Source organism: Pleurodeles waltl, chromosome 6, assembly GCF_031143425.1.
Source record: "Pleurodeles waltl isolate 20211129_DDA chromosome 6, aPleWal1.hap1.20221129, whole genome shotgun sequence".
Taxonomy (NCBI): Eukaryota; Metazoa; Chordata; class Amphibia; order Caudata; family Salamandridae; genus Pleurodeles; species Pleurodeles waltl.
The window spans coordinates 734,946,739-734,967,111 of record NC_090445.1 but is presented as its reverse complement, the minus strand read 5'-3'; the positions used below and the strand labels follow the sequence as shown (position 1 = coordinate 734,967,111).

The following is a 20,373-nucleotide window of genomic DNA, read 5'->3' as shown; positions in this document are numbered from 1 at the left end:
AGCATTTTAGCAGCCGGATTGCAAGCAATCCGGCTGCTAAAACGCCCACTAGACACCAGGGATCTAAATTTTTTAAGGCAATTTGCATAAGGGAGCGACCCCTTGGGCAAGGGTCACTCCCAGGGGGGGGATTTTTTTTTGAGCCCTTTCGACCTATTATTAGGCCGATCTGCCCCCGGGCAGAAACCTATAAGCACCAGGGATAATTTATTTATTTTTATTTTTTTTGTTTTTGGTTGTTTTAGGTTTTTTTAGAGGTGGGGAGCGACCCCTTCGGCAAGGGTCGCTCCCCTAGGCGGCAATTTATATTTAGGCTACTTCTGTCCCCCTCGGGGACAGAAATCACTAGACACCTGGGAGTTGTTTTTTTTGGGGGAATTTCAAGCAAGAGGAGCGACCCCTTAGGCAAGGGTCATTCCCCTAGGGGGCAAATTTATTTTAGGCCATTTCTGACCCCATGGGTGCAGATCAGCCTATTTTAATTAGGCCGATCTGCCCCCAGGGGGGGCAGAAACCACTAGGCACCGGGGATTTTGTTGTTGTTGTTGTTTTACAGATGGGGAGCGACCCCTTAGGCAAGGGTCACTCCCCTGGAGGGGCAAATTGTATTTAGCCCATTTCTGCCCCCTTTGGGGGCAGATCGGCCGATTTTAAGTAAATCTGCCCCCAAGGGGGGCAGAAACAACTAGGCACCGGGGATCTTTTTTTTTGCGCCAATGTCACGCAGGGGGAGCGACCCCGTAGGCAAGGGTCGCTCCCCAGGGGTGGGGTTGGGCGGCGGGGGCAAATTTATTTTAGGCCATTTCTGCCCCCCCCCCCAGGGGCAGAAAACTCTAGGTGCCAGGGCTAATTTATTTTGGTGTTTTTTTTTATTTTTTTTATTTTTAGAGATGGGCAGCGACCCATTAGGCAAGGGTCGCTCCCCTGGGGGGCAAATTGTATTTAGACCATTTCTGCCCCCTTTGGGGGCAAATCGGCCGATTTTAGGTCAATCTGCCCCCAAGGGGTCCAGTACCAACTAGGCACCGGGGATCTTTTTTTTCGCGCCAATGTCACGCAGGGGGAGCGTAGGCAAGTGTCGCTCCCCGGGGGGTTTCGGGAGGCAAATTTATTTTAGGCCATTTCAGTCCCCACTGGGGCCGGCTGAGCTAGAGGCTAAAATCCACAGGTAGGCATTTTGCAAAACACACCTCTGTTTTCTGTGAAAAAATGTGATGTGTCCACATTGTCTTTTGGGCCATTTCTTTTTGTGGGGGCTAGGCCTACCCACACAAGTGAGGTACCATTTTTATCGGGATACTATGGGGAACAATGGGTGGAAGGAAATCTGTGGCTCCTCTCAGATTCCAGAACTTTCTGTCACCGAAATGAGAGGGAAAAGTGTTTTTTTGGCCAAATTGTGAGGTTTGCAAAGGATTCTGGGTAACAGAACCTGGTCAGAGCCCCACAAGTCACCCCATCTTGGATTCCCCTAGGTGTCTAGTTTTCAAAAATGCACTGGTTTGCTAGGTTTCCCCAGGTGCCGGCTGAGCTAGAGGCCAAAATCCACAGGTAGGCACTTTGTAAAAAACACCTCTGTTTTCTGTGAAAAAAATGTAATGTGTCCACGTTGTGTTTTGGGCCATTTCGTTTCGTGGGCGCTAGGCCTACCCACACCAGTGAGGTACCATTTTTATCGGGAAACCTTGGGGAACGCTGGGTGGAAGGAAATCTGTGGCTCCTCTCAGATTCCAGAACTTTCTGTCACCGAAATGAGAGGAAAAGGTGTTTTTTTGGCCAAATTTTGAGGTTTGCAAAGGATTCTGGGTAACAGAACCCGGTCAGAGCCCCACAAGTCACCCCATCTTGGATACCCCAGGTGTCTAGTTTTCAAAAATGCGCTGGTTTGCTAGGTTTCCCCAGGTGCCGGCTGAGCTAGAGGCCAAAATCCACAGGTAGGCACTTTGCAAAAAACACCTCTGTTTTCTGTGAAAAAATGTGATGTGTCCACGTTGTGTTTTGAGCCATTTCGTTTCATAGGCGCTAGGCCTACCCACACCAGTGAGGTACCATTTTTATCAGGAGACATTGGGGAACGCTGGGTGGAAGGAAATCTGTGGCCCCTCTCAGATTCCAGAACTTTCTGTCACTGAAAAGAGAGGAAAAAGTGTTTTTTTGGTCAAATGTTGAGGTTTGCAAAGGATTCTGGGTAACAGAACCTGGTCAGAGCCACACAAGTCACCCCATCTTGTATTCCCCTATGTGTCTAGTTTTCAAAAATGCACTGATTTGATAGGTTTCCCCAGGTGCCGGCTGAGCTAGAGGCCAAAATCCACAGATAGGCACTTTGTAAAAAACACTTCTGTTTTCTGTGAATAAATGTGATGTGCCCACGTTGTGTTTTGAGCCATTTCCTTTTTCGGGCGCTAGGCCTACCCACACCAGTGAGGTACCATTTTTATCGGGAAACTTTGGGGAACGCTGGGTGGAAGGAAATCTGTGGCTCCTCTCAGATTCCAGAACTTTCTGTCACAGAAATGAGAGGAGAAAGTGTTTTTTTGGCCAAATGTTGAGGTTTGCAAAGGATTCTGGGTAACAGAACCCGGTCAGAGCCCCACAAGTCACCCCATCTTGGATACCTCTAGGTGTCTAGTGTTCAAAAATGCACTGGTTTGCTAGGTTTTCCGAGGTGCCGGCTGAGCTAGAGGCCAAAATCCACAAGTAGGCACTTTGCAAAAAACACCTCTGTTTTCTGTGAAAAAATGTGATGTGTCCACGTTGTGTTTTGGGCCATTTCCTTTCGTAGGCGCTAGGCCTACCCACACCAGTGAGGTACCATTTTTATCGGGAGACTTGGGGGAACGCTGGGTGGAAGGACATTTGTGCCTCCTCTTAGATTCCAGAACTTTCTGTCACCGAAATGAGAGGAAAAAGTGTTTTTTTGGTCAAATTTTGAGGTTTGCAAAGGATTCTGGGTAACAGAACCTGGTCAGAGCCCCACAAGTCACCCCATCTTGGATTCCCCCAGGTGTCTAGTTTTCAAAAATGTACTGGTTTGCTAGGTTTCCCCAGGTGCCGGCTGAGCTAGAGGCCAAAATCCACAAGTGGGCACTTTGTAAAAAAACACCTCTGTTTTCTGTGAAAAAATGTGATGTGTCCACGTTGTGTTTTGGGCCATTTCCTTTCGTGGGAGCTAGGCCTACCCACACCAGTGAGGTACCATTTTTATCGGGAGACTTGGGAGAATGCTGGGTGGAAGAAAATTTGTGGCTCCTCTCGGATTCCAGAACTTTCTGTCACCTAAATGAGAGGAAAAAGTGGTTTTTTTGGCCATATTTTGAGGTTTGCAAAGGATTCTGGGTAACAGAACCTGGTCAGAGCCCCACAAGTCACCCCATCTTGGATTCCCCTAGGTGTCTAGTTTTCACAAATGCACTGGTTTGCTAGGTTTCCCAAAGTGCCGGCTGAGCTACAGGCCAAAATCCACAGGTAGGCACTTTGTAAAAAACACCTCTCTTTTCTGTGAAAAAATGTGATGTGTCCACGTTGTGTTTTGGGTCATTTCCTTTCGTGGGCGCTAGGCCTACCCACACCAGTGAGGTACCATTTTTATCGGGAGACTTTGGGGAACGCTGGGTGGAAGGAAATCTGTGGCTCCTCTCAGATTCCAGAACTTTCTGTCACCGAAATGAGAGGAAAAAGTGTTTTTTTGGTCAAATGTTGAGGTTTGCAAAGGATTCTGGGTAACAGAACCTGGTCAAAGCCCCACATGTCACCCCATCGTGGATTCCCCTAGGTGTCTAGTTTTAAAAAATGCACTGGTTTGCTAGGTTTCCCCAGGTGCCGGCTGAGCTGGAGGCCAAAATCCACAGGTAGGCACTTTGTAAAAAAACACCTCTGTTTTCTGTGAAAAAAAGTGATGTGTCCACGTTGTGTTTTGGGCCATTTACTTTTGTGGGCGCTAGGCCTACCCACACCAGTGAGGTACCATTTTTATCGGGAGGCTTTGGGGAACGATGGGTGGAAGGAAAGCTGTGGCTCCTCTCAGATTCCAGAACTTTCTGTCACCGAAATGAGAGGGAAAAGTGATTTTTTGTCCAAATTTTGAGGTTTGCAAAGGATTCTGGGTAACAGAACCTGGTCAGACCCCACAAGTCACCCCATCTTGGATTCCCCTAGGTGTCTAGTTTTCAAAAATGCACTGATTTGCTAGGTTTCCCCAGGTGCCGGCTGAGCTAGAGGCCAAAATCCACAGATAGGCACTTTGTAAAAAACACCTCTGTTTTCTGTGAATAAATGTGATGTGTCCACGTTGTGTTTTGAGCCATTTCCTTTTTTGGGCGCTAGGCCTACCCACACCAGTGAGGTACCATTTTTACCGGGAAACTTTGGGGAACGCTGGATGGAAGGAAATCTGTGGCTCCTCTCAGATTCCAGAACTTTCTGTCACAGAAATGAGAGGAGAAAGTGATTTTTGGGCCAAATGTTGAGGTTTGCAAAGGATTCTGTGTAACAGAACCCGGTCAGAGCCCCACAAGTCACCCCATCTTGGATACCTCTAGGTGTCTAGTGTTAAAAAATGCACTGGTTTGCTAGGTTTTCCGAGGTGCCGGCTGAGCTAGAGGCCAAAATCCAGAGGTAGGCACTTTGCAAAAAACACCTCTGTTTTCTGTGAAAAAATGTGATGTGTCCACGTTGTGTTTTGGGCCATTTACTTTTGTGGGCGCTAGGCCTACCCACACCAGTGAGGTACCATTTTTATCAGGAGACATTGGGGAACGCTGGGTGGAAGGAAATCTGTGGCCCCTCTCAGATTCCAGAACTTTCTGTCACTGAAAAGAGAGGAAAAAGTGTTTTTTTGGTCAAATGTTGAGGTTTGCAAAGGATTCTGGGTAACAGAACCTGGTCAGAGCCCCACAAGTCACCCCATCTTGGATTCCCCTATGTGTCTAGTTTTCAAAAATGCACTGGTTTGCTAGGTTTCCCCAGGTGCCGGCTGAGCTAGAGGCCAAAATCCACAGGTAGGCACTTTGTGAAAAACACCTCTGTTTTCTGTGAAAAAATGTGATGTGTCCACATTGTGTTTTGGGTCATTTCCTTTCGTGGGCGCTAGGCCTACCCACATCAGTGAGGTACCATTTTTATCAGGAGACGTTGGGGAACGCTGGGTAGAAGGAAATCTGTGGCTCCTCTCAGATTACAGAACTTTCTGTCACCTAAATGAGAGGAAAAAGTGTTTTTTTTGGCCATATTTTGAGGTTTGCAAAGGATTCTGGGTAACAGAACCTGGTCAGAGCCCCACAAGTCACCCCATCTTGGATACCTCTAGGTGTCTAGTTTTCAAAAATGCGCTGGTTTGCTAGGTTTTCCCAGGTGCCGGCTGAGCTAGAGGCCAAAATCCACAGGTAGGCACTTTGTAAAAAACACCTCTGTTTTCTGTGAAAAAATGTGATGTGTCCACGTTGGGTTTTGAGCCATTTCCTTTCATCAGCGCTAGGCCTACCCACACCAGTGAGGTACCATTTTTATCGGGAGACATTGGGGAACGCTGGGTGAAAGGAAATCTGTGGCTCCTCTCAGATTCCAGAACTTTTTGTCACCGAAAAGAGAGAAAAAAGTGTTTTTTTGGTCAAATGTTCAGGAGTGCAAAGGATTCTGGGTAACAGAACCTGGTCAGAGCCCCACAAGTCACCCCATCTTGGATTCCCCCAGGTGTCTAGTTTTCAAAAATGCACTGGTTTGCTAGGTTTCCCCAGGTGCTGGCTGAGCTAGAGGCCGAAATCCACAGGTAGGCACTTTGTGAAAAACACCTCTGTTTTCTGTGAAAAAATGTGATGTGTCCACGTTGTGTTTTGGGTGGCGCTAGACCTACCCACAAAAGTGAGGTACCATTTTTGTCGGGAGACTTGGGGGAAACACAGAATAGCAAAACAAGTGTTATTGACCCTTGTCTTTCTCTACATTTTTTCCTTCCAAATGTAAGGCAGTGTGTAAAAAAGACGTCTATTTGAGAAATGCCCTGTAATTCACATGTTAGTATGGGCACCCCGGAATTCAGAGATGTGCAAATAACCCCTGCTTCTCAACACCTTATCTTGTGGCCATTTTGGAAATACAAAGGTTTTCTTGATACCTATTTTTCACTTTTTATATTTCAGCAAATGAATTGCTGTATACCCGGTATAGAATAAAAACCCATTGCAATGTGCAGCTCATTTAGGGAAGATGGTGATCTTGCCACCGTAAACCCTCTGTTGATGCCATTTTCAGGGAAAAAACCACGAGCTGCCTTCTGCAGCCCTTTTTTCCCATTTTTTTTAAACAAAACAAAATGTTCACTGTATTTTGGCTAATTTCTTTGTCTCCTTCAGAGGAACCCACAAAGTCTGGGTACCTCTAGAATTCCTAGGATGTTGTAAAAAAAGGATGCAAATTTGGAGTGGGTAGCTTATGTGAACAAAAAGTTATGAGGGCCTAAGAGCGAACTGCCCCAAATAGCCAAAAAAAGGCTCGGCACAGGAGGGGGAAAAGGCCTGGCAGCGAAAGGGATAATTTCACATTTTATGTGGGTTGCTGTGATTGTAAGGGAGTAGGGTGGAAAGTGTTTTATTGTAATTTGTTTAGGATTGTTATTAGAAAATATTATATATAAATTGGTATTTTTTTAATGATTATCTTTTTTAAATAGTTTTAAAAATTTAGTACAGTTTTGGATAAATATAGAAATTGTTTTTATAATAAAAACATATCTATTTTCATTATTTGATTTACTTTTGAACTATGTTTTAATATTGTGATTCTTTAAATATATTTTATCATAGTTATTGTATAGTTTTTCAAGACTTTCCCAACCATTTAGGTAGCAGTTGGAATATTAAATCTCACACCTAAAGGCAAAAAAATGGCTTACTGTTTGTTTTGGTTGGAGTGCAAATACTAAATCTCATTCTTCTAAAGTCCAGTGCTTTCCCTACTCTTTCTTTGGTTGGAGTGGGAGTAAATCTCTCTCCTCCAAAGTCCAACACTTTCATTGATGTTGCTTAGATTGGATTGGGAATAGTGAATCCTACGTCTCTAAAGTCCAACATTTTCCTAACTGTTGCTTAGGTTGAGGTAGGAATAGTAAATCTGGCCCCTTTCCCCAGTGTCCAATGCTTTCCCTACTGTAGGCTAGGCTTGAGTAGGAATAGGAAGTCTGACTTCTCCAAATTCTAACACCTTCCCTTCTGTACCTTAGGTTGGAGTGGGAATGGTACATTTTATCCTTCAAAAGTGTAATAGTTTTCGTACTCTTTTTAGGTTGAAAAAAGAGTGATAATTGTATTTTTCAGAATGTAACTTTTAAGGTTTTTGATAAACATTGGCATATTACTTTTGTTTTATTTTATGTTTTTGATTTCATTTTTATGTTAATCAAGTTTGTTTGATATTTACTGTTAAATGCTTATTACTGTGGATGTAGCTTTTGAAATATTGTCCCCTTTTTGTTGGACATACATCAATTTTATTGATTGTTTTAATTTTTTATATCAGTGCATTTTAATTGTTTCCTTGTTTTTATTTAAATGTTTTGGTTTTTGCGATTTATTTTATACTATATTTTGTTGGAATTTAATACTGTTATTTATTATGTAACTTATTATTACTATTATTTTAAATAATGTGTCTTTAAATTTTAATTTAAATAATTAGTAATTACATTTTCTACTTTTATTTTTCCATTTTTAAATATATATTTGCAGTATATGTATATGTGTGTTTGTAACCTTTGTGCTGGCCAATATTAGTTTAAAGTTGTGTAAAAATAATTATATTTAACTATATATGATTTATTTTATATTATTGCTTTATTTGAATTTATTTTTAGGTTTCATATTTTTTTTAATGTGTTCCCTTTATTTTTACAGTTATACGTAAGTATCGTCACCTATATTATCTCAAAATGTAATCCCAAAATATTGTTTTTGTAGTTTACATGGTAAGTATATGTTGTATTAGGATATTTTTGGGCACAATATTTGTGCATCACAATATTTTTTAACATGTCATAGAAGCCTGTTACAATGACATATTAAGGGCCTCATTCTGAGTTTGGCAGACAGGAAAATCCATCCGCCGAATTTCTGACGGAGAGGTTGCTGCCTTACTGGCTAATTCCCCACCGGCCCTTTTATGACATTCTTGCAGGGCTGACTGGCAGAAACCATGGTTTCCACACGTCAGCCCAGCAGGACTGTGATGGCAGCATAATCTCTGGCTCGTAATCGAGCTGGCAGCAATGCTGCTGCCCAAAGGGGGCACCAGCACCTTCGTAATTCGCTCTGCCTGCACAGCAGACAGTGTGCATTATGAAGGTGCTGGGCAGGGGAAACCCTGCCCTGCCCACTGCAAGGCCCTGACTGATTAAGATCTGCACTACCATCAGCCCATCGGGAACATTGTTCCCGGCAGAGACGGTGGTCGTTTGGTGTTCCGACTGCCAAACTCCTAATTTGGCGGTCAGACCGCCAAACCGGCGGCGGACATGACCGCCACCATGAATATGGTAGTCTATTGACCACCAGCTTCGTAATTAGGCCAGAAGGGCCTAAGTTATCAATGAATGAAAGGCACTTTCATTTATAAGCCAAACATATTTGCATTACCAATGATTGTTTTAAATGGGAAATGTTGTCAATTTCCAACTTAATGGCATTGAAATATGTGCATTTCGTTTGCAAATATTTTTACTTCTCCCCGCTTCACCTGTTTGGATGATAGTATAATGCTCACTTTGCCTCTCAGCCACCTGATTGGAAAGTGCCCCAGAAGACGCTGACGCTTCATGGAAGACATTTAGGTGGCTGTAGGATGCCTGTCACCAGATGGTGATGACATAAATGTCGAACAGCTCTGCTCTAGAGACTGTTGGCTCATCCGGACGGCAGAAGCCTGGAAACGATGAACAGCTTCGCATGTCACCCCCAGCCTTCTGCGCCAGCACTGATTCCTGTCCCATGCGTGTAGAAATACTGTATGTCACAGAAATCGGGCTGTCGAAATTCCTGCAATTTCTCCTTGCAATGGACCCCAGAAACGGAAAGTAAAGTTTTCCCCCAGGCAGGACACTGAAGCTGGATTTCTGGGTCATTAATAGGGACTGACTGCTGAGAACTTATAACCCCAGGTAAATGCCAGGTTGATGGAGCAGCGCTCATGTTAGGAAATGAACTCTTGTGTTAGCTCTTTGCAGTGGTATTTATTTGCAGGGCTGTCTGTCTGGGCAGATGCCACGGACTCACACCAGACTACAAAGTGGTAATTAAAATGTTAACATATGGAGACATTCTGAATTTTAAAATGAAAGAAACGCATACAAAACATTGGGTGTGATGTAAATTACGTCGTAAACTGGAGAATAAGTCGCTCCAAATGGCTTACAAGGGAAAACAACCGGTCATGATGCTTTCATAACGTACATTAACGGGGTTCCCTGTCGTTGATAGGGTGGCAATAAATAGAGATGGGCAGATGGGTTATTCACCTTTTTTGATAGGGAGCCTGTACACTTGGAGCAAAATGATAAGGGAGAATGGCTAGGCCATATAAAATGGAATGAAATGCGACAAGATTTCCTTAACTTGAAAGTAGCAACTATTCTCATCCCTCGAAGACCATGAAAAATACCCGGATAGATGAATGCTTGCTCTCTCTCTCTCTCGTGCATTTTGATGCTCACCATTAGCAATATTGGATTTTTGTTCTTCTTCTCCATGCCGAAGCAAATAATCATCAGTGAGTCATTAATTCGACCTTCGCCTTTTAAATCCTAATCCTATTGGATTTACCAATGCTTATTTTATCTGCACGCCATTTCCACTTATCACTGCCTCGCCGCTTGATTTTCCCGAGGACATAAGGGCTCTTTCTTTGTGCATTTTCGGCTTTCACATCATGATTCGTCGTTTATAGCCTTTCTTCCTTTTGTTACCCGTAGAATGTAGCAATTACCAGAATCATGTTCTATGCTTTGGTGACAGTTCTCTTACCTTTTAAATGTGAACAGTGGCTACTTCATACAGGATTTAATTATACCAGAGAGCGATAATGTTTGTGCATGGTTACTCATGGTATTGTGAGTTTTTGAGGAGTCTGATGAGAAATAAGCACATGTTCTATTTAAACATCATTCAGAACGTATTTGAAATAAAAATAATATTTCTCTGAATTACTGATGAAAAATAAAAAGAACATATGAGAGAACGACACTCAAGGACCTTTTTCGTGCTGCATTTAAATGCATGTGGCCTACTTTTTCAGTGCTCAAAACTGCAGATACAATTTGGCCGATAAGGTCTTTCATGATTAGCACCTGGTTATGCCAAAGGTTTGATGTTAAATGTACGGCTGTTTTCCACCGCTGCATATATATGGCTGTTTATTAGGGAGCATTTTGGGGAGACATCAGAATTAAGATTCATTCATGAAATATTCACATACATGCTTTATTTTACCTTGTTTCGTGCAAACATAACAAAGCCTAAATCTCCAGTTTAGGATATGATGTAGGCAAGTGGCACTTGGGCAAATCTCTACGTACAATAATGACTAGAGTTTTAAGGTTACCTCATTTAGCAAGGCTTTGACAGTACCTTCAATTTCACATTGCAATAAGCAAAAAGGCAACGGTCGGCACGCACATGGAAAATTACACGACAAAGTCAACTTTAGTTGTGAGGGCCAGCATGAACCATATTCTTCAAAACTGTTATAGCAACTGCAAAGTTATATTCGAAACTGACCATAATCTATTAACCAAACTTCTCATCATAGGTGCGATTTTTAATAATATAAAGATAATACTTAAGCTTTCTATGTGTGTCCAGGGCTTCACCTAGAAAGTCATTTATGTACCTGGAGCCGACAATGTAGTGGCAGAACTCTTTTTAAAAATGCCCCTTCTTTTAGAGGAAAATAAGGAAGAATGGTGGTCAGGTGTCATAGTCAATTATAGTGGTGAACATCCAATTTTGGAACAGAAAGGTGAGAAGTGATGATGGCAATTTTCTTATCAGGAGAAGAAAGATTGTTGCATCACAAGACTAGTAAGGATGAACCATTAAGGATTTCTGGGAATTATTCAGAAGAAAACGCAAGTAAAAAAATGTTTTGTCAGCTGCTAGGGTCCAAGAAATTGGGCGATTGTTACAAGTTGCATTTAGATGTGGGTGTGCACTTAACACTTTACCATCAACTTACCCTTTTAAATGTCCCAGGATGCTGGTGGAAAGATTAGCTTTTGACATTATTGAACATATGTATTCTAGAAATGGGAAAACATAGTTAACTTGTTGTTGGGCATGGTTGTAAAGTGGTCAGAAGTACACGTGATAAAGAAAGTATATATTGATACAATGTTAGGTTCTCTGGGTAAGGTGTTTTGAGGGTGTCAAACCAAGGGCTACTTACCAAAATTTCCAGGACTTCTGCGGAATCAAAGATCTTCAACCACTTCCTCTTGGGATTAATCCTAAGCATCAGAAGAGATGACTGATACTGGTGACTAATCCTGGGGGCAAGAGGAACTGAAAAGAGAAAAAGTAAGAGAGAGCATTTGTTATCGTATGCCTGGAGCTCTTGTGAAAAGGATAGCGGATGGGTGTTAAGCCTTCAGAAAAGGATCCCTCAAGTTCTAGTGGCAAGGTGCACTTCTTCAGTCAGGTTAGGAACTCTGCAAAAAGAAGGGCTGGGAACCCAAGGGCCATGGTGATGGAAAACACAACTCTCTCTCACAACCAAGCAATGAAGCCAAGCATGGGACTGAGTTTGAAAGCTGTATTTATGGTCTGCCATACAAGTGTTTACGTGGAGCCTTGTATAAGATTAGAGAGTGTTTCCTGTCCATTAGAAGGCTGTTTCCGATGGGAGACTGAGGCAGAAAAGTGAACTTTGAGTAAACAAACATGTAAAGCCCTAGAACCTCTCTGAAGATTATTTAGTGTTTCTTGACAATTAGAAGGCTGTCACTGGCATAAAACTGAGATATGGAGTGGGGTGGGGGCTTTCTTTAGATGGCAGGATAGGTGAACAAAACCAACAAGCAAGAATACAATGTGACCTTGAGTCCAGCAAGAAACAGAGGTTTCTATGTCATCAGCACCACCTGTTAGGGCAATTGAACAAATAAACAACACACAAGCATCAGGCGACCCTCAGATCAGCAGGTAACAGAGGCTTTTAACCAATCAGCACCACCTGCTTGCATTAGCATTCAGGTAAATATGTCTTGAAACAGTACACTCAAACTATAGTACATAGCATGCCTAAATAAAGTGCACAGCAAAGTGCATGGTACCTGCCCAACTAGAAAACCGTGAGAAGTGTATAGCAGATTACATGGCACCTGCCCAACTAGAAAATATTAATAACAATGGAGAACAAGCAGCACAGGCCTATTGGGGTACGGCAGATGGAGGGTGTGCCTTGTTGTTTAGTGAGCAATTACAGCGTACATTTTAAGTTGCTTGAAATGAAGGATTATTATCACAAAATTGGTATAATATGTAAGTGACTTTATTGTAGTATTGGAAATAGAATGGTGGAGAGGTTTAATTGAAGCATTAAGTAAATGTTTTAGTTGGTTGTATGAGAAAGAATCAATTGTGAGGAAAAAATAAAGGAAGCTCCGTTGGCATACTCTGTGACTGCTAGGGAGTCCAAGGGACACAGCCATTTGGTGTTATAAGGAGCAGCGTTTCCAGTACTCCAAAGTCCTGGTTGGATGCAGAGATGAAGAAAAGTAAGGTGGTGTTCCAAAGAGATAAAGCAGAATATCGAAAATGACTGAAGTGTTTAAGGATTACAATGATAAAAAGGTTGAAGTGAAGGGTGAATTAAATGAGAAAGAACAATCTGTTAGAGCTGAGAAAGGAGTGAGAATGGTCAAAAAAAGTCCAAGTTCTACAGACATATGGAAATCATAGAGTTAGAGGAACTGTGGAATTATGTGATGTTCAGTTATGGTAAAGTGTGGCATGCCATCCACATAGAGGTGTTGAGTCATGATGAGGTACTGTGTATGATGGCGATGAAAATAGTGTGTTTTTGTTTCTGAGAGTTTTTATGGAGTGATTGTGGTGTAAGCGTAAGAGAGATTTGTGATAGTGGAACAGAAATGAACGTGAAAGATGAAGTGATGGTAAATGGGGATGGTACAGTGAACATAATATGTTATTGTGCTTTAGATAATTTGAGTACTCTGCAGTATGTAGACGCATTGAATTACTGGAAGCAACCAAAGACTAAACAGAAGTATCAGAACACTGCCACAATTTTCAGAATAGTGTAGGCTTATGCACAGTGCTTTTGTTCCTTAATTTCTTTGTTTTAGTTCGTTATTTCAGTGGAAGGAGATGTTTGTACCATTTGTCTTACACGATAGAAGGTGTTGTATCTTAACTTATTAGTATGTTTACTTGTGCTGTATTTCTGTATAGTTGTAAAGAGCACAGCTGCTGTCTATGCAGCTCAATAACTTGAGGCCTCTGGTTATTACAATAAAACGTATTACTCTTGAGAGCATATTTGTGCTTTTCCTAAAAGTACACTATGTTGTCTTCCTCACGGCTCCTCCATTGTCTCGATACTGTCCATTTCCTCCCTGATTTCCGTGCTCCCATATTTACCCAGCAGCCCCACTATGTTTCTGTTCTCTCTCTCCTCTTTGTTTTTACCTTACCATGCCAACTCTAGGAAAAACTTCTGTGTCCCTTTTCCATTTCTCTTCCTCTGTCCTTTCATCCCTTCCCTTTCCTTCCTGCTGATACCTTTATCTGCAGGCATTTGGACTAGATTCCTAATACTGCTCATGGCCAGGGGTGCAGCTTCCAAAGAACAACAGGTGCAGTGCCACCGGGGTCAAGAGGCCTAAGAAGTCCAATGATCCTTGATTTTTGCATTTTTTAATTCAGACAGCAGCCTATTTCCTTCCTTGCACTAGGGCTTATGGCACACTGGCTACACTACTGTTCATTGCCACATCAAGGGTTCTCTTTGCAATCCACTCTCCCTCTTCTGACTGACTTTCACAAAAATACTAATTTCCCTTGCAGTCTCCTCTGACCTCCTGTTCTTTACTGCCTGCCACAAAGGCCTTTGGGGCTACTCTTCCTTTTCCATACCTATCTTGCACTGTCCTCTGCCTTCAGCCCACATTGCCCAGATTAGACAACCAAGGCACACACATTAGGTCCCACTCCTTATGGCCTGGTAGGTACCCAGGTTTTCTCCATTAGGTCCTCAGATGATCAAGAATCCTCAGCTATGCCTGAACCTCCTACGATTCCCCCTTGTTTGGCCACCATTTGCCTCACTAGATTTCCCTTTTCCCTGAACCCTTAGACTACAGGTCTGAGTCATAGTAGAGCAGTGACTCCCATAGTCTAGTTCACCTAAGCACCTGAGCATGCCCAGCAGGCTGCGCTTACATGTTGTTTCCTAGCAGACTATTTGATGGAATTCTACTTCTTTCTCCTTCCTCTGCAACGCTATGTGCTTGTTGGAGTGTATGTTACAACTTGTTATACTCTTCAATACAAAACAGAATTTTATCTTAAATACAACATTCAGGTATTCTTTATCCCATGCCATATCCATTAGACACTTTGGGGGTCATTTTGACCTCAGCGGTCTTTTATCAAGATCGCCGAGGGACCGCCGTGCTGAAGACCGCCAGTGGTGGCGGTTTTCCGCTCGGCGTATTATGACTGTTGGCAGCCCTCCATCCTTTTTTGGACGGAGAGCCGCCAACAGCCATATTGGCGGTCGGCGGGGAAGTGGAGGTTGCTCCACCTCCACCGCCATGTCAACAGAACACCGCCCACTGAATCACATCCTGTGATTCGGCGTGGCGGTGTTCTGTTGACAGTGTGGTGTCGGCAGAGCAGCCCCCATGGATCCCGTCCCCTCACGGAGGATCGACGGACCAGGTAAGTCGATCGTCCGTTAGGGGAGGGGGGTGGGAGGGTGTTGTGTGTTGTGTGCGTGCATGGGGGTGTGCGTGTGTGTATGTAGAGGGGGTGTGTGAGTGCGTGTATGCTTGCGGGGGTGTTGTGTGTTTGGGAATGAGTGCGTGTATGTCTGGAGGTATGTCTGTATGGTTGTGTGCGTGTATGTTTGAATGTGGATGTGCGTGTCTGACTGTGTGTGTGGATGTTGGCATGTATGTCGGTGTGTGTGCGTGTATGTGTGTCGGTGGTGCCTGCATGCGTGTCGGGTGTGAATGAGTGATGTGATGTTGGGGGTAGGGGTGGGGAGGGGGGTCCTGCCACCTTTGGGGGGTGGCAGGGGTGTTCGGGGTTGTAGGGGAGGGAGTCAGGGTGGGGGAGACCCCTATCAGTGCCAGGGAAGGAATTCCCTGGCACTGATAGTGCTTACCGCCATGGATTCCATGGCGGTTCCAAACCGCATGAAATCCATGGCGGTCAGCCGGGTCCAAATACCGCCGGCAGGATAGTGACGACCGCCAGGCCGGAGACCCAGGTCTCCAGCCCAGCGGTCGTCTCCGCCCTGGCGGGCGGAACGGAGAAGCGGCGGATGACCATGGCGGTCTTACCACCGCTTCTCCGCCGTCCGCCAGGGTCGTAATGACCCCCTTAATTTGGTATATCAGTGCATCTACTCATCATGTGGACAATGGTGCTGTGCTCCGTTCCACTGAGGCATGGTGATGATGCACTGCTGAAGGGTGTGTCAGTGCACTTTTATTTGATTATGCTGGTGTCCTGCTGGAGTGTGATGATGGTCCACTATTGTAAACTGCGCTTGTACTGTATCAGAGCCCTACACATTTGGGTGGGGCATGCTGATATTGGATGGCGGAACAATAGCACTTAACAAAATGTTGTTCTCCTGGTTGATAGAGATGATGCACTACGTTGTGCTTACACACCGCTCAGCTTTAAAGAAATCTGTATGATTGTGATGTGCATTGTTGGATGGTGATAGTGGTGCAGTGCTGTGAGATGTACTTCTGCCCTCCTGCTGCACTGTTGATTAGTGAAGCAGTATTACCCAATTGTGTGATGTTGATGAACACTTTTCTGTGCTGACACAGTGGCCAGGAAATGGCAGATAGAGCAGTAAAAGACACCAACGCAATTCTTGTACTACAATTGTGCAGCGATGACGCTGCTTGTCAGGATGACAGTGTATTGTGCTTTAATGGTGCGCTGACTCATGATGATCGGCAACTCATACAGGACTAGTAATTCAGGGGTATCATTTGGTACACAATTAATTACTCAAGAACTAACTGCACTCCATCGCCCCACCCCCTCCCCACATCAAGACCTGCAGGTGATGGGTTACACTGCACCCTGAAAAGTGCTCCATCCTTGGCAGTCATAATCAATTCTCCACCCTCTCCCCGGCTCCGGATGCTTAAGTGTTGCTTCTTTTTTAGCACTAAATCAATCTAGGTTTTTCCCAGAACCAGTGCAGGAAATAAGGGTGTTCCCGCCTGTTCCAGCATCTATTTCTGAGGTGGATCTGGGATCCAGGCTACCCAGAGGAATATGCTGAACTTGTCCTGGTGCGATTTTTGACACTGGGACACAATTCAGCAGCAGTGGCACGCTGCATGCTTCCTGTTGGACGCAGCAACATGCAGGTGGCTTTCTTATTTTCACTTCCTGCTGGTTCTAAAACTAAGGCCTGTTACAAAGGGCCATCAGCCTGATGTGCTGTCTATACATATAGGGCCTCATTACGGGGGCTCTTAAGGCTCTTAAGACTGCTAGCCTCGCGGGGGTGGTCAGGAACACCGTTGCTGTGGTGGTCCGACCGCCACATTAAGACCCTGGCAGTCAGACCGCCAGGGTTCCACCGTCTCTGCCGGGATCGGTCATCCCGATGGGTTGACGGCAGGTGGAGGCCGCAATCTGCCAGGGCAGCACTGCATGCAGCGCTGTCCTGCGGATTACTACCTCATTCTCCGTCAGCCTTTTCATGGCGGTTTCATCATCATGAAAAGGCTGGTGGATAATCGGTGCAGAGGATCACAGGGGAGGCCCTGAACTGCACTTGGCATGGGCAGTGCATGAGTCCCCTACCCAGGGCTGGTGCACCCTGCAGGTGACAGCATTGGCGCCGGCTCAATTTTGAGCCGAAGGCAGTGCTGCCGCTTGTTTCCCGCTAGGCTGACGGGCAGAAACCTTGGTTTCTGAGTGTCAGCCTAGTGGGAAACTCCCAATAGGTCCGGCGGAGTGGTCACCACTATGTCAGCAACCACCCTGTCAGGAGTTTGTCGGACGGGTTATCCCGTCCGTGAAACCCATAATTAGGCCCTCAATGTTACAACCTCCTGTATCTCCTATGTGAGTATTATAGATTACTAGTGGTTGTATCGTTTGCAAAGAAACATTTACAGGGAGATGTGTAGAGAAAGATGCAATAGACTTTGGGCTGAATGAAGAGGAACTTCGTCACTATACTCCTGCTTTCATTGGTATATTACTTAACACGGCCCTTCTTTTGTTCAAATATCATCCCGGCTGGGCTCCTTCTGGTGCCTAATACTTAGACTCAATGCAGTTGAAGAAAACAAAGGTATGCAGATTATCGTTTCACAAGTACTGTAGAGAAACTATGATTTGGAGACATATTTTTGACTTTGTTCAACCACACTCTGGAAGATATGTGCATGCACTGTGAGATTGATGCGTATCTGTATGTATGAGTAATTGCACAAATAACAATTTGAAATGACACTTACTAATTTATTTCTTATCTAATTCTTTTAAAGTGCTTCTGAGCCCAATGTAGTGTGTCAGAGCGCTTTACCTCACACCCAAAGAGGCAATAAATCATCTAATGTGTAACTCAGGGTTCAGGAAATCTTACAAAAGACAGTAGGAGCTATAAGATGTAAGAGTCAGATATCGTCCATACTTGTAGATATTATATGTCAAAATTGCAATTGTCAAGAGAAACACAAAGTCAGGATTTAAACATGAATGCAGTGATTGGGTTTGTCTGTACTAACAATAATTTATTATGGCCCAAAGAAAGACTTGCAAACTTAGAATAACAACAGGTTGAGAAACAACAGAAAGGATCTGAATCCAGAAGTTGAGGTTTGCATGCAGCTCCTTGATGCGGGTCCATAGCTCACTGTGCTTTATCAGGATTGCAGCCTACAAATTGTAAGTAACAGGATCTCTGTATCAAAAGCAGTAACCCACTTTATCTATCTACATAAAGTACATATATGTGATTTGTAGGTTACACGATGTGCTTTGCAGCAGGCACATTAATTCTCTATGCTAGTTTATGAGTCAAAACTGTGACTGGACAAAACACAGTACACTACAGGAGCTACATTAACCACCAGTTATCTTACTGAAAGTGCTAGGCACACAAAGATCTCTGCATCAATAAAACTTTAAATGGACAGGTACTATAAGGTACTAAGGAGCCAGTACTTCTTTAATGTGAAAGGGATAGTACAGGTACTTCCAAGCTGTGTTCCAATGCTTTTGATTAGCACATACAACACCTATTAATTTAAGCTACATCACACTGGAGTGAACGCATGGAATGGTTTTCTTTGAGACCACAATACGAATCCAGGTAGCCCCAATAACCAACAATCTTTTGTTCCAGAGCAGTAAACTGCTCAGAACAAAGCACTTCAATCTTTATCAGGAGTAGTATGAGCTGTATAAATGCAATTACTGTTACAATCATGTTCCCTAATTCTGCTCTATCAAATTATTTTGTATTTCCTCCCTCTCTACTGTCCCTATCCTTGTTCCTCCTTCTCTGTCATCCCTCCCTCTACTGTCTCTCTCCTCCCCTTGACATCTTTCCTTGTCCTCATAGCATAAGACCCAGGAATCTTGTAACCTTCTCAAACAGATTATTTCAGATTCAACACTGTCTCAGCCAATGGAACAAAATCAGCACAGCAAGAAGAAAGATCACACTGACCCACCCAATACCTTCACCCCTTCATGCATCCCTGAACGTACCATCCCTCAGCAAACGTCTCATGCTATGCAACATAACACCACACCATAGAACATTACTTTATTAACACAAATACCTGTAATTCACATCACTACATACAAAATTCTATCACATTTTCAAGAAAACATAATGCAAAGTATAGCACACCAGCAGTGTCACTCCTGACCACAGGAATCATATGTTTCCATATCATGCATCATGCACCATATACCAGCCGCATCAGCAAACTAACCACACCACTCTATCCTTATGTTCAAATAACATCACAGTACACTACAGCAAGCTTCATCATACTACCTTGGAGACTTAGCTCCATAATACCACAATATACCGAATAATACAACATCACACCACTCAATGCCAATAACTACACCACACCACCAATCATTCCACATACAGCATACCCAAGACCACAAGGTACTAGCAAACACTAGCAGTACTGCATCTACTGCCAAAGCACAATAGCATGTGATAGTACACCAATCATATACCAGAGCATTGCAGTCACACCTAACCAAACCATACAAAGATATGCTCATTTACACACAGTCCCACAGCACGGGGGACAAACGAGAGGGGTACACTTGGATAATCTATCCAGATCCTGTCTCTTTTAGAAAATGCCTCCCACTTTCCTTGCACTTATCACTTTGATTCACCATTATTTATACCACAGAGACTCCACCTCCATCCATGATCTCCTGCCCCATTTAAGGTTTTCTCCACACCCGACACTCTCTCACCAACCCTAGCATTCTCCCTCCTTGAACCATGCTCTCCATCATAGTTTCACACTTATCTACTATATCCCATACTCCTCCTTCACACACCATACACTCCAATCCCATTTAATGCTCCCTCATCTCATGCTTTCACTCAGATCTTGTACTCTCTTCATATCGCAATCTCACTCTTCACAGCCCACAGTCCCACTGCCTACCTTACTCTCCCTTCAGATACTGTGCCCTCTTACATCCTCAATTTCTCATTCCTTGCTCTCATCACTGTGTATGTTCTCATCCTACCTCACGATCTCTCATAATGCTCTCTTTACATAACCTACACTCTCCCACCATGACCTGAATTCTCCTGTCAATTGCTACTGTCCACAATCAATGCCTTACTTCCACACCGAAACACTCCCACTCAAGCCCGGGCTCCACTGCTTAAAATCACACTGTCCTGCACTCAGACAGCAGGTTCCAGATCACACCACATTTTTCTTTATAATCAAAGGACAACCTCGCAGAACTTTCATTCTCCATCTCAACTTGGAGGGTCTCTTTCATGGCAACCTCAGTTGTGCTACTCATATTGATGGCAAGCCTCAGAATCTCTTATTGTTGGTAGGGAAAGTTCTTATAACACTGATTTTGGTGGTGTGTG

At 43.8% G+C, this 20,373-nt stretch overlaps 1 protein-coding gene across 1 annotated transcript in view; it reads left to right on the top strand.

Moving 5' to 3' along the window:
- SLC18A2 (solute carrier family 18 member A2) overlaps window positions 1-20,373 on the top strand; it is a 347,766-nt gene that overhangs the window by 60,931 nt on the left and 266,462 nt on the right. The gene's annotated exons all lie outside the window — the stretch shown is intronic.